Genomic DNA, 15,101 nt, shown 5'->3' with positions numbered 1-15,101 from the left:
TAGTGTTTTTTTTATTAAATTTAACAGTGTATTTTTGGTCATAGGTTTCTTTTTTTCGTTATCATGATTAAAATATTTAGTTTATAAACTTTGTATACTTTTTTTTTTTCGTTTTGTCTTCTTGTGGGCGGAGCCTGTGACTGTAAAATCGGGCTCGCATGGCCAGGAGTCAGCCTGAGTTTAGACTCCCAACGGGTCGGACTGAAATTGATGGACTTTTGAGCTGTAGTGAAGGTACTGTTTTGTTTGTTTTGGTTTTTTTTTTTTAATAACATCGCCTGGATGTCCATTGTAAACATGCTGCAAAACTTCTCCAACTTTTTTAAGTACAATAAACATCATCTGAAGTGAACCGCAATGCCTTATCATTTTTTTTGTCCAAGTTATAACACCATAAATGTTTATTATCAGCAATGTTCATCGTAAATTATATAGATTATAGAAAGACTGTATTTGTTGGTAGTTGGAAACCAAATAATCATAAATGTAAAAATTTGACATCATGTGTCTTGGGTTGCAGCGGCGTCAGTCCAAGAGGGAAACCCAGACCTCCATTTCTCCTGCGTCGCTCTTAAGCCCAATCTGGGTAACATCCCAGGGCATTCCCAGGCCAGGAGGGATTTGTAGTCCCTCTGGAAATTCCCCCAGCCTCCCAGTGGGGTGTGCTGGGAAATCTTCCAAAGGGAGAGATCCTGAATGCGTCCATCACAGCAAAGGTCCAGGGGATGACAAGGCTCATAATTCAGCTGTCAAAGAAGCTAAAAGGTGAGACTGTTTTGTCTTTTTAGTCAGCAGTGGTTTGGGATTTGTTACTCATAATTTTGACCTGATTCATATAAACTAACCTTAACTGTGATAAGTGAGGACTGCAGTACATTAGATATTCTGGTCTTTGTATTTGTTGGTGGTAACCTCGTGGATGAGTTGCTAAATTAACTGGAAGGTTCACCACTTTTCCATTTTTCTGAAAAATTGTATTAACCTTAAGGCATGACAAATGGCTTTGTAAATCTTTTCCTTTCCGAAATGAAAGTCAGTGACCATTTCTCATCTGTACTTCATTTTCCTTTCGGGATTTTTTTGACCTACTTCATGCTGTCTGAAATGTTATATTTAAGAGATTTACTTATTCAACAGGTCTGGCCATCTTCGGGTCTGGGTGTACCTTGTGGAATTAAACCAAGGAATATGCCGTGAACCCAGTGTATTAATTATGTAACTGCTTTTTGAATACTACCGGAGTCTGATTTTGAAATTACCTTGATGATCTCAAACATTGTGACTAAACCTACATTAGTCAGAGGCCAATCCTTTTTCACAGCACTAGAGAGAAAAGTACTTTATAAGATCTCTGGCTAATAAATCATAAGTCAAATTACAGGAACATAAAAAAAATAAAATAAAATTCAATAACTTTGGTCACACATTTCAGAAAATTACACTGAACAGTGAAACCCTGTTAACGAGCAGTTGCAGTTTGTTAAATGCTGAGGCACAACTATTAGTGGTTTGCTATTAGTTTAAAATACAAATTTTCATTCATCTTTTGTAATATTCTAATTTTCTGGGCCACTGGATTTTGGGTTTCCATCATCTTTAAACCATAATGATCTCAATTACAAGAAATAAAGGCTTGAAATATCTCACTATGGGTAATGAATCCATGTAATAGGTGAGTTTCACTTTCTCAAATGAGACAATATATTGGACTTTTTCCACAATATTCAACATTTTTAAGCTGTTCCTGTATTACCTTGATATTTGCACTATCCAAATGTTGCAGAAGTTGAACCCTACCAGGTCACTGGACTTTGTTGCCGCTGCAGCCTCCACACTGTCCTTGCCACACACCTCCAACTATAATTACTTGGCATTAAAACTTGCTTTTGGAAGAAAAAGTGCTCATTTTCTCTTGCATAAGAAGAGTGTCGGTGAATAGCCTGGGGTTAAACTCCCTGTAATAAGGTGATTTTTCAAACAAGCCTAATGTGGGGTTGAACAGGGTGAAGGTTTTCAGAGGAGGACAGTGATGACACATCAGAAAACATCTTTTCGGCCCACTAACTCGGTTCTGCCTGCTTTCGCATAGCCTCAGATATTTTCATTGTTTTTCTATCTAGCAATCTGTCTGGAGTGATATTACAGCTCAAGTAACCACGAAAAAGAACAGGATAAGATCAGTGGTTCAGTCGGGGAATCCCTCCTCGATGCCTTTAGACTTTGAGGATCAGCTTCGTAGTGCTGTGATTGAATCCATCCTCGCTCGCCCACAGCTCAGAAAACAGCTGAATAGCAGCCAGCTGGACCTCTTCAGTGAAGCATTGTTTTTGTAAAAAGATAAAAAATGAAGAAGAAGAAAATGCTTCTCCCTTGATGGTCTTGTCACTGAAATAGGCCAGCATCACTGTGAGTTTCTTTGAACAGTCTGGCATGATTTTAGAGAGCTTCATAGGGGAGCAGAATCATAAGAAATGATCTCTCAGAGGTATTGGAACAAAAGCCAGAAAGTTGCTGATAGTTGAAAGTTTCTGCCCCTGGAGTCAGAGAGGAACTATATTCAGCTGCACAACAGCTGATTGCAGTCAATACTTGAGTCATGTAGACCTGCCCACAGGCATAAACATAACACCATTACAGACAGACAGTACATTTCAAATGTAACCGTAGGTTACATTTGGACACCTTTTCAGACTTTCATGTTAGATTTGTAAAATTTGGGCACATTTGTAATGGAAACACATCTTCTGTTGACCTAAATCCTAAGCAGATAATCAGATGATTGCAGATAGGTGTGGAGGAAAGATCCTTTGTTTGAAGAGGTTTCTCATGTAAGCACACAGAAACACAAGCACACACCAGGATCCATCATTCATCCATTTATGATCTACAGACACGTTTCATGTTGTTTACATCTGGAAAATCTGTGCCTGTGCAAAACATGGGGGGCAAAACGGTGATTCTTTTATTTGCCATCAATCGCCGTGCTGCTGCGGTAAAACAAACCTGTTAACGAAATGCAACTTGGAAACGCAAATATTATTAATTTAGTGCACTGCGCCACAGCAACATGAAAAATCATTGAAGAACAAGAAATCCACCCGTATTCTTTTTTTCTCACTCTGTCGGCTATACTACACACAGGCCCATTGCCATAGCAACTGACTGACAACAGCTCCACTAGTGCATCAGGATTCAACAGCAAAAAACACACTAACATTTCTCACACAAAGAAAGAGAGCTTCATGTTTATTTTTTCAATTATTCTTTTAAACATCATGTTGACGTCATACTGATCCTTTCAGGGTCATGGGGGCTAGTGCCTATTTTCAGTGGTTATTGGGACAGATCGCCACTCCATCACAGGACAAACAACCGTACACACACACACACACACATACACACCTTAAGGCAAATTGCAAATACCAATTAACCTAGTAGTCATGTCAGGGTGAACATGCTAACTCCATGCAATCTTGCTGCAAGGCAACAGTGCTACCAACTGTTCCCAATAGCAATATTAATTTTTCAGAAACGAGAGAAAAAAAAAACACTTTTCATTGCAGTTTTTTTTCCTTGCTCTTGTATTAGTATTATAATAGTAATAATATATTTAGACTGTTTTTCTGTGCCTTCAGCAGTACTTATCTTTTAAATGATGCCAGATATGACTGAATAGGTCTGAATTCATTTGTATGCATGAAGCCTTTCTGGCTTAGACTTCTGGTCATCAGACATTTCTGACTCATAAAACTGTAATAGTAATATGACTAATATAAAACTTTTATGAATCTAGTGCACACAAAGCTCAGGGCAAGTAAGGGTTGTCATGAGACCAGAATTTAACAGCAAACCAAGATTAAGGCGAGTGGGTTTGATGCATAAAGTAACCAGTTGGAAGGAAAAGTTAAAGCTGAATTACCATAGCAAAATGAAGAAACAAGGCAGCAGTTCACCCCATGACAGATTTTAAATAACCATGACTACAGCCTGAAGTAACACACTTTCTATTCGTTGGTCTCGGTACAGTTAGAAACCAGCCAAAGCTCTTCTTTATTGTTTAAATTTTATTTTTCAGCTGCAAAAAACATTTTGATTCTGGACCAAAAAGCTCCAAATCAAGACAACTGTTTTCATTACAGGCACTTCCAAAGCTGCACAAGCTTCACTTTAATATAGCTCTTATTTTATTGGAACGGCATTTGAGGAAATACTTCCTCTCGGTTAAATTAAAGACAATATCTGAGCTGCTACTTCAATGGTCAGAGAGAAACACATTTTCTCCTGCAGCTGCATTCCTCTGCTCTTTTCTGTTCTGCTTCCTCCCATGGTGCGCTGTTCCATCTTGCAACACAATTTATGCTAAGTGTGCTAGGTTTCAATAATTGTATTTAAGTTTAAGCTGTTGATTAGCTTTATTTAGTGCCATCCATCCTCAGACTCCAAACAGCTTCACAGCCCCTGCTAAGGAAATCTTACCCACAGCATAATTCTGCCACTGCCATGTTTTCAGTGATAGTGTTTCGTTTGATTTTTTTTGTTTTTTATGTTTTGGTCTTTCTTGGTAATCATGTCAGTGGTGTCTTTGTGAGTAATTCAGAAGATGACTGTATGTAATATCTTTTTTTTTCTCTGTTTGATTCAAATTCATGTAAATGGACAATGTGAAACAATAGATTAAACTAAATATTTTTGGATAATGAGTTGCAGAAAAATACCAACTGTGTTTGTTTTATTCATTACTGGGTGCCTTGGTGTCACAGTTGTGCATAAATAGATATTATAAAACCATTGAATAAACCAGATGTCATGGAGAATAAGCCGGGTGGTAAAGCAATGCAGCAGCTTTGATTTACCACATCGTTTCTATTCCCACAGCCTCTGGTTGGAGCAGAGCTACAAGCTCAGAGATTAATAGTTTAGAGATCAAGCTTTTGCACACACTCCAAAGGGTTAAACAGGACCCAATAAAAACTAAAGCTACACATTTTACATTTATTCATCAGAAAACAAAATCATTTTTCCTTTTCACATGTGTCCACAGCATTGTGTTGGTCTATAAAATATAATCCTGATAAAAACATTTGAAATTTCACTAATGTGACAAAATGTGAAAATGTTCAACACGTTCTAATATTTTTGCACATAACTGAATGTGAATGAAGGCGGCTAAGGCACACTGAAGCACAGACAACAGGAAAAACAAGTCAAATGGATGTGAACCAGCTGGCAGAGATCAGACTGCAAATCCTTCTGTTCATGGTGAGTGTAATTTTAGCTCCAAATTTTAGGTGCTGAAATGTGAGCATGAATTATTCAGCTTTAATCTGTGCAAACTAAACCTAGAAGTAGCGGAAAAGGGAAACTTTCTCAAGTCTGCGACATGCTTCTAAAAAACATGGAACTAACTCAAGAATAGTTTTAATTAGGTATTTGCACTCTATCAACAGCATCTGGTTAATTTTTAATCTACAATTCCAAGTGCTTGTTTCAGTTCCAGTTTCTAAAGACTCTTGATTTTGAGTCTTTAGAAACTGGAGGGGTCAAAAAATCAACATGGTTCAGATTAACTATAGATAACCAGTTGATTCTGGATAAAATAGTATCAACTTCTCAATTTTACTTATATAAGATTTTATTTTTTATTAACCTTTTTATTATTTTTTTCCACAGGACTACTTCCAACTCTATGAGTATTACATATATAGTTGAATATAAATGTTCTGAATCTTCCAGAAGAATCTAAACATCAGTCCCAGCTCTAATTGAGTCCTGAGATTCAACGTCTGACTGTAATGCAAAGCATTTCATGCCTGAATAAATTTGCTTTTTAAAATAATTTAGAAAATTGACATTTGTGCAAATATTTTGATTCTTTTCAAAATCATTTTACAAATTAAAAGGATTATTTTTCCTTAAAGCTACAAATGTGTTTACTCATTTGGAAAGTATGCAGTTCATTCAAGTTTAGTTTACCAGCTGGAAGAAGACGGTTTTATGAAATAAGAGCCTGCCCTTGTGGAAGACCTGACTGATCCCCGTATCTTCTGAACGCAGCCTGGATCTCTGGGGTCACCTTGACTGACTGCTCTGCTTACGGCTCTGTTCATGTTTAATCCATTTTATTCACATGCTCTGAAAGCAAACAGTTCACAGACATGCAGGTCTGGAATGATGCTGGCGGAGCTCATGTTTGTTGTGGTCAGCGAGACTCAAGGAGGCGAGTTGAACACGAGGGAAGGAGGAAGATGATGTTTAAATTACTTCCAGTTTTTCTATGAAGTTTTTGAGAGCAGACCAAACTAATATGGATTATACTTCAGCATAATTGCTGCACTAAGTGGTTTAGTAATAAGACGGAAATGGACAATTACAAAATGGAAATCTACTGAATCCTGCACTTCTTCCTCAAAGTCCAGATAAAATCCATTTATAAGCCTGTGATGAGGACCTTCTAATATATTACTGACGTATGACGAAATGCTTGCAAAAAACAAACAGTAACAGTGTTTTTTGGGGAAAAATATAAGGAAAATGTATATAATACAGATCATAAAAATATCCACTATCTGTACAATGTAGAAATTTAAACCTTAATGATCCAGTTGTTTGACAGCAGCAACAAGGTATGAAGCAAAAATGTGAAGTTGGAATATTATTCATGGTGTATGCACAAGAGAAAATATTGCATATTAAAACAAATGAAAAAAAAAAAATATGCAGAGACTAAAAACACAGTTAGGCTTCTTTCATTCACCTGATCTAAGATGCATTTTTAAAATATTTGCTTAAAACTCTGTTCACTGTTATATTTTGTGGATTAGAAACAACAAACCTTAAAGAAAATCTTCTGTGCTGCATGGTGTTGGACTTGTAAGATGAAAGCCTTAAAGTCTGCACAGATAACAGAGGTTAATATGGAAAGAGACAACCAATTTACCTCTGAATCAAATAACGGTGGACAGCTTTTATCTTTTCAGTCAGTGCAGAGCTGAAAATGCCCAGCCAGCTTCACAAGGTAATGGAAACTTTTATTATGAGAAACCGCTGATAGTTATTGGCACCACAAACTGTAAAACATCATAAAATGATTTAATGTTTTTGCAGTTGCTGAATTTCACACAAACAATTCCAATAACATTAAAGGAACTAATTTTTTTATTATTATTTTAATTTTTAGGAAGAATAAAGTGTTCAGATTCCACATTACTGCATTACCATTCAACTAATGCAGATGCATGTTGATATTTATAAGGTAAAATTAAAATATTGTCTAAAACATTGTGTTTATTTTTATTATTTGTAGTTGAGCAACCCCAGACATCTGGTTTTAACTGTGTTTACATGCAGTTAGAACCAGATATTTACATACTCTGAATATATATATATATATATCACTTTCTGAAGTTAAATGAGAAATCCGCAAATGTCACTCCAATTCATCAGAGGTTTCATCCGTAATACCAACCAAATGCATGTAAGCTTCTTTGAAAAAAGTTAAAAAAAAAAAAAAAAAATGGTTTTGCTACGTTTTCTGGCATTTAACAAATAGAAATCATTTTAATTCTAACTGACCTAAAACAGGAGACGTTTGGCCTGATTTGACTTCAGTTTTTGGGTTTTTTATTCCTTGTTTCCATGTATGTATCTAGTTTCCATGGTTTTGAGCGTCTGTTCTGTAGATTTCTACACTATAAGTTAGATTTAAATAATTTTAATAACTGCAGCATAATTTCTATTTTTCTAGTCATCATTAACTACAGCCTTAGCTCAGGTCCTCACATCTTCCTGCTAAAATTCTCCATCCCATATTTGTGAGGAATCACTTTATTCATGTTGCTTAGAAACCGAGGCTGGCTGATAATTTGACCATCTAAACTTGCCTTAAAGTGTCATTTCAAGCATTTTCAAAGGTACTTTTAGTGATTTTAGCTGGATAAAAGAATGTGGCCTGGTGCTTGTTTTTGTTCTCTGTACTTCAGTCCGTCATTAGCTTTAAGGGGATAAGTGAAGCTCCACTTATTTGCTAATAAAACTCCAGGAACAGAGCTCCAAGATCCACCTTCAAATGAAAACTTCATTAAAACTGTTTGCTCACTGCAAACAGGCTTTTCTTTCCAAGTTAAGCTCCCAGTACTCAGCTGCTCTCAGCAGCAGACTTTAACTTTTTATATCAACACTTAAATAGGCTAAATTAATTGTGTTCTTTTACAAATATGTTTTTCAGTTTAGCTGTTCCAAGATCATAACATTTTGTATACAAAAGTGGGACTGTCCTAGACTAAATAAAGATTTTGCAGGTCTTTATTTAGTCGTAGGACAGACTGACAGGTTAGTGCGTAGTTGTGTGGTGGTTTGGAACATTTCCTTGTCATGTCCACAGACCTGTGTGTTGGATGTTTGGGGATTTTTCTCCTCCTCCGTCATTGCAGGGTGTGACCGGCAGGTGCAGGCTGCACAGCTGCGGCTCATTAAGGCTGATCAGGAGGAATTTAAACAGGAGCTGCTTCTCTAAGACAAACGGCAGAGCGCTTTCCTCAAATGGATGGTAATCAGGCCCTCGTTTTCTGGCGGTCCTGCTTCCACAAAGCACTGACGTTAACTAAAATAGCTGAATCACCTCTTCGGCATGTAACTGAGTTTCACAGAGTCCTACTAATGATCGTATTATTCAGTTTAGAGGTGCTGAAGCAGAAATGCATTAGAATCTGCAGAACTGAAGTTTGACACCTGAAGTATAAGACAAGTCTGGAGTTCTTCAGGGAAAACGTCAATGTAGCAAAAAATATAAACCGTATATGCAATTAAAGGGGTGATATTATGTGTTCTCCCATTTTATAGCAAAATCTGAACCATTACACTGCATTTTTTAACAACTGAAGGTATCTAAAACTTAGCTTAAAATAAATTTGACTTTGCAATGAAATTGGACTCTGTCTCTTTAAGAAGCTCCGACTCTTTTTGACAGTCTGTCTTCACCACATCATCACAACAATAGTCATCCATTATGGTGTTTACAGTCAACTTATGAATGTTGGACATAGAGACACTCCAGGAATGTTTTTGATGAGAGAATATCAGAATGTGATATTATGCTCAAAGTTGATTCTACATAATACCTCATTTTAAATAAGAGCATCAACACTGGATCATTACAGAGTAAATGAAACCAAACACTGTGACCACTGGTTGATAGCACAAAGTTGACATCCTGTTCTTCATCCATGTAATTATTTTTGATGCCAACCCAACATTTATAAAAGTAACTCCTCTTTAACGCTTTCCAAAACGTTTAGGAATGTGTTTATGGAAACTTTGACTGTTCTTCCAAAAGCTCATTTGTGATGTTGGATGAGAAAGTTTTGTAGACCATAAAGTACTGTTTCTCCGGTAAGATTATTTCACTTGTTATATGTGGAAGATGTCTCATTCCAATAGTGATTATGTTCCTTATAGCCAGTACTTTTTCATCAATACTTGGGATTTGACTTAAAACAAGCTCCTATATCTTGCTGAAAAGTTACTTTTAAGTTAGCTTGGTATTATTTCAATTCTATGAAGGTAGTTGCACTAGAAACTAAACATAAAGTACTTGGTTAGTTCAGTGATGCACATGCGATGCCACCTTAAGAGACAAAACCGGCAGCCAAACACGCCAAACTCAAGAGAGACAAATGAGTTGATCCACAAGTGGGAGAGCCACCTGTTTATATCCAGAGGGAAACCCACTTAATAACCTGCAGGTGGGCTTGCAGCTCAGGCGCAACACTGAGGGAAGAGTGTGGGATAGAGAAAGAACAGCCAAGTGGCACAACTGCTACATTACCATAAGCAAAATACATTGGGGTTTTGGAAGGAAAACCCCCTAAACATTTCGCTTGTTCAGTTAAAAGTCGGGGAATTTGCGGAGTGTTCATTGAATGTGATTACAATCTTGGTAACGGATCACGAATTAGTTTCATCCTTTGCTCTGGCGAGACAATGATTTTCATGCAGAGCAGAATTATACAGCAGATGCGTTAAGATGTGAATGAGGTGACAGATTTGGGAGGGTTGGTATATTTCCTCCGTTCCCTCCTTGCCCCTGGCAGTTGTTGAGTTGGAGCCGTTTGCTTCTCATCAGTGAACAAAACTGACATGGGTAATGAGCTTCCTCATTTTAGCTTGGCAAACAGCTTTTTCAGGAAAGAAGGCGCTTTTGGCAAAGTCGCGGTGTGCAGTTGCTCCCAACATTATTGTCCCTGAACACCTCTGACACAATGAGCCAGTCTGAATACAAACACCAGATACACACACGGCATATCTTTTTCAGTGTGCCATTCAAGCGCTTTAAATCGTCCCACTCACTTTATCAAAACCATATTATTCAGTGTGTGCATAGTGTTGGTTTAAAAAAATACAGTATGTTCTAAAAAAAAATCCTCTATTTATTTACTTATTTGTTTGCAGTCAAGCTTATTTTTATAGCATATTTCAACAAGGAAAATTACTTTCTTCAATTGCTTCCTTTTTTCTAGTGGGAAGAAATGCTTTTAATCATGCAGAGGAAAAAATATCAACTTATATTGTTGATTTTACATTGTCTTAGATTTTTTATTTTTTTATTTCATTTTCACTCGAGACCTGACTTGAACTTGTCCCTCAAACTCAGGAACTTACTTAGATTTCTCTCCAAAATACTTGAAAAATAATGTGGATTTGTCCCTAAAGACTTCAGACTTTACTTAGAAAGTGACTTGTGAACGTGAGTCTAAGGGTGCGTTGTAAGTCAAACTCTAGTTCATTTGCCTAGAAAGACTGGTTCGTTTGGGTAGGTGTGAATGTGAAGTCAAACGCTGGTAACCATTCAACCGGGAACAAGTTTTTACAGTCAGTTTGGATTGTTTGAATCAGTTTAGTATGAAAAAGAACCTCAGCAACTGAAAATAGAACAAATGTTGCCATTTTGCTCCCCTATCAAACTTATTCACTAAAAGTCATGCATCTTCACAGCCCACAGAAACATGACGCAGATGGTTATAGTGTTTTTTGGGTTTGACTTTGTCGTCGTGTCTACAGCTGGACCTTGCCCGGTTACTGTTGGCAGCACACAGTCCCCTGCACTAACCCAAGCTGCACAGATGACTGTTTATTTGGGAGCTGAAGCTACACACATAAAACCAGTGAATGTTTTGGATTGGTGTGTGGATAAGATTCACCACAGATGCAATATGACAGAAGACATAGCTTCAGTAATCCAGGCAGGTTTGGGTTCACACATCTAGCAGAATCAACACCATGTTTTGAATCATCTGATAACAAACATCTAAACACCAGAATGTCTGAACACTTTTGAAAAAAACAACAACCAAAAAACCAAATAGATCTCCAACACATTAAATGATGAAAACATAATTGCTGTTATCAAGCCTATTAGAAAGTCTGATTGACAATGACAGCATGACATTTCTCCACTCAAGTGAAGCAGATGGAGCATAAAAGCAGACGTTATGTCTCTGTGTGGTAGCAGGGAAAGGCTACCATTAGCTCCACAGCAATGGAACAAGATGAGTTTGCATTATGGAGCTTTCAAAGATATTTTTGACAAACATTTTGTAAAAGCTGTAAAGGATTAAAATCACATCCAAGTATTTTAGCAAAAGACAAAACGGGAAACATTTAAATTAAACTGTAAGAAGTGGGCTTTTTACTATTTGCAAAGGGATAACAACACTACTATAGAAAAAAAGCTTTGATTATGAGAGGTTTCAAATAATATCAAGGACATAAAATAAATTGTAAAATAATGTAAGAACAGTCTGTGTCCTTATTTCTGAATTTGCTATATTTTTTTTCTGGTCCTTCTTTAAATCTCCAAGATGACTAAATATGTACTAACTGGTTGTTTGGGATGTATGCCAGAAAATAGCCTCTCCAGTCTTGGCAACAATAAAGTAAACAAGAGGATCATTTAATTGGAATCATGTGGTTTGGTCAAATGAGATTAAGGATCTGGGCCAAATCTGATTTTATAGCCCGTATGTGAACAATATATTTGTTTTATGGCAATCTAAATGGCATTTATTTCTGTTTTCAATTCAGACAAAGGCAGATTTGATGTGGTTATTAAGTCAAATGTGCATCTGACTGAAGTCTGAATGATTATTTCACCTTTCATAGAAGTTAGCATCCAAAGGAAAATCATGTAAAGAAAAGTTCCAGATTAATCAGACTGCACCAAATGCTATGCTTTTAATCATGTCATAAATATCAAGTGGTGTAAAGTTATCAAATTAAGCACTTCATTCCTGATGCCCGTGAAACTGAAAGAAAGCTGAAAAAAGGAGCAATCACAAACATCTTTATGTATTGTGATGATGCAGACATGGTAATACGTTAAGTACACATTTTAGTTTAAACTGCTAGAAGTGTTTCTACATTTACATCAATGTGTGTCGTTTATGAACACTTTTTTTCCTTAATGCCATGCAGACAGCAGCGGAGCAGACTGAGGAGAGACCCTTGAAAATAAGAACCCCAACACTCCATCGTTTCATTTACCACCATCACCACAAGGCTACAGGTGCATCAGGAAACACATAAGTGGCCCATAAATAATAGTTTCTCTCGTTTTTTGCTCAGTGAAACAGAATGACTAGATTAATTGTGAAAGTGCTCTCAGCAAGTCTTCAGCTAATTTATGAAGGAGATTTTTCTTACTGCACCAAGGTGGAAAAATTGTTCCACCACCAAAGAAGCCAGCGGAAGTAGCGGGAAGATTTATATACCACAATGTGTATTTTATACTTTTTGGGAAATTAGAAGTAAGTTCAGGGATGCTGCCTTGTCTGTTGCTTGGAACTCTGTTGATTTGCAGTCAGCTAGTCTGGAATGTCCCCCCCCTTCTCATGTGGTATCATTGAAAAGCCCTAAATGTCCTCTCCAGATACCAAAAGTAATTAATTCAGTAGAATGCAGGGGGTGGGAGATATTCAAGTTTAGAAATGTCCTCTACAGAGGACAAAAATGAACTACTGGTAGTCAGGAGCGCTTTCCTGAGGTTGGGATGGGAGCAGTAGAGGCGAAGCGGAACCTTTGTTTGGGGGACGTTGCTTCCGGGTTGGTTATGGGGCGGAGTTCCGGTTTGCCTCAAACGCAATGTGGATGCTAACGGCAGCGCTTAGGTGCTGACTTCTATTTTATTATCCTTCTGGTCAGTACACGGTGAAAACATACCAAAACTACTCTGTAAGATGTTTCCTTCTCATTTGACCAGTATATAGCTGTGTGTTAGGGTTTTGTGCACCGTTTTGCCAGTAGTTGTCAGTTTTATCAGGCGAGGGTAAAGTTGGCAGCCCGCGCTGCGAAAGTCACGCGAGATAAAGTGATTAGAAGACCGCGATATTTTACTAACTGGGTTTTAAGAGGTTTATTTTGCTTTTATTTGAAAATTATCCAATATTCATTGTGTACAGAGGTAGTTCATCATTCTGACTTGAATGATGCTCCAGGTACATGCTAGATAGCAAGTATTTTACCCAACAAGAAGGTCAAAGTCACTGCCACTCTAATCTTTTAATTTGATCAATACACATATTGTAACTGGAGGTAATTACATTTAGCACTGACACAGCCAGAGTCCCAACTTGAATCCGCTAGAAAACCTGTTGAATTTACAAAAGATTAGGTTGCTAACAAGGCGCCCTTTCGATCTTAAAGACATGAATATTATCACAAAAACATGGAAAGACAAACAAGCAAACAAACAAACAAAAAAGAAATAAACACAGTAGAGGAGACCTGCATTGAAATAATGAAGGAGAATCTGTTCTGCTTTGAGTGGCAGATGCAAAGGAAATCCATTTACCAAAACATCCAGTCTTTGTTGAACCTATTTAATTTGTATTATTATTTATTTTGTTACAGGAAAGGTCAAGAAAATGTCAAAACAGAATTTAACTTGCGTAGAAATTTTTTTATTTCTTCCAGGAATTTAAATTTTCCTCACACCGCTTTAATAAAATGACAGACTTGAAGGGTTATGCAACCTTGACAGCGCTATCTGTTTGAGTACTTTATAGTGTTAATCAGTAATCTGTTTAATTTCACAGATCTGTGGTCAAATCTGCTGAAGGAGTCTGGCACATCCGCACAGCCAGTGTATCAGCATTGCATGGAAGGAGAGCTTCAGGGAACGATGCCCCACTAAACTCAACACTTCTGACATTTAGCACCCCGACATGTCAACTGGTTGAACAGGTCAGATCAAGATTTTCTTTAAATTTAATTACTAAAAACATTACTGCAGTAATGACGGTAACTTATACATGTATAAAGTGGTTTCAAGAAATAAAAAACAAAACAAATAACTGTTTTTTTTCCACCGCTATTAGAAAGGAAGCCAATAAAAAGCCATAGCAGTCATAAAATATTTGATGACTCACTTAGTTAGACTACATTACATGGTAATAGCTGTGTCGTATTTGGTTTGGTAACACCATTCCCATTTGCATCCCTCCAGGCAGCTTAACTTGTTTTGAGAATGGCAAACATGGAGTCCCTCGGGGCAGATCCCACAAAGGAAATGGCCTGTGTCTGTTTGTGTTTGTAAGACACAAAAAAAGGAGAATGGAGTGAATGAATTAGGGGGAAGAGAGCTCAGGCATCGCTGAGTCTGAACAGAACGCCGAGCATATGGCTTTGAGTCATTCAGTGGTGGAAAGAGAAAGGTGCTTTTCTTGATTTAATGAAGTGGTGCAGACAGCACTGAGTGTGAGACAGGCTGCTATTTAAGGATTCCTGTTAGTCACAATTATGTATCCTGCCTCAGAACATGAGAGTGAATTTAAAAACAGCTCAATAAAGCTTTTGTTAATTTTTTATTATGACTGTCTAGTTGGGTTTTACTAATCTTGCAGTATTTCCTGAATGAAACAAGATTCTTTTATACTTTTTAAATCACGAGGCTGATGTGTTTTGGCATTTAGATGCTTTTTTAAATAGAAAATACACGCTTCCTTTATATTCCAGAGACAACTCTAGAAAAATGGACATTTGTTAGGGTGAACCTTTCCTTTTAAAGCGAGATGGTAACTTTAAGAGGGGAGCAAGGTGATAGCTGAGTC

The 15,101-nt window shown here is 37.2% G+C and overlaps 1 long non-coding RNA gene across 1 annotated transcript; it reads left to right on the top strand.

Annotated features, from left to right (window-relative positions):
* The first annotated feature begins 13,031 nt into the window (after nt 1–13,031).
* LOC106959518 (uncharacterized) lies at nt 13,032–14,858 on the top strand. Its single transcript, XR_001427376.1, has 3 exons — nt 13,032–13,360; nt 14,088–14,235; nt 14,498–14,858. It is a non-coding gene; the product is annotated as an uncharacterized LOC106959518 (long non-coding RNA).
* The last annotated feature ends 243 nt before the right edge of the window (nt 14,859–15,101 follow it).

This window comes from Poecilia latipinna, unplaced genomic scaffold (genome assembly GCF_001443285.1).
Source record: "Poecilia latipinna isolate Pla-1442-1.1 unplaced genomic scaffold, P_latipinna-1.0 Scaffold1090, whole genome shotgun sequence".
Classification (NCBI taxonomy): Eukaryota; Metazoa; Chordata; class Actinopteri; order Cyprinodontiformes; family Poeciliidae; genus Poecilia; species Poecilia latipinna.
The sequence above is the reverse complement of the archived record's forward strand: the minus strand, read 5'-3'. Positions and strand labels throughout refer to the sequence as shown.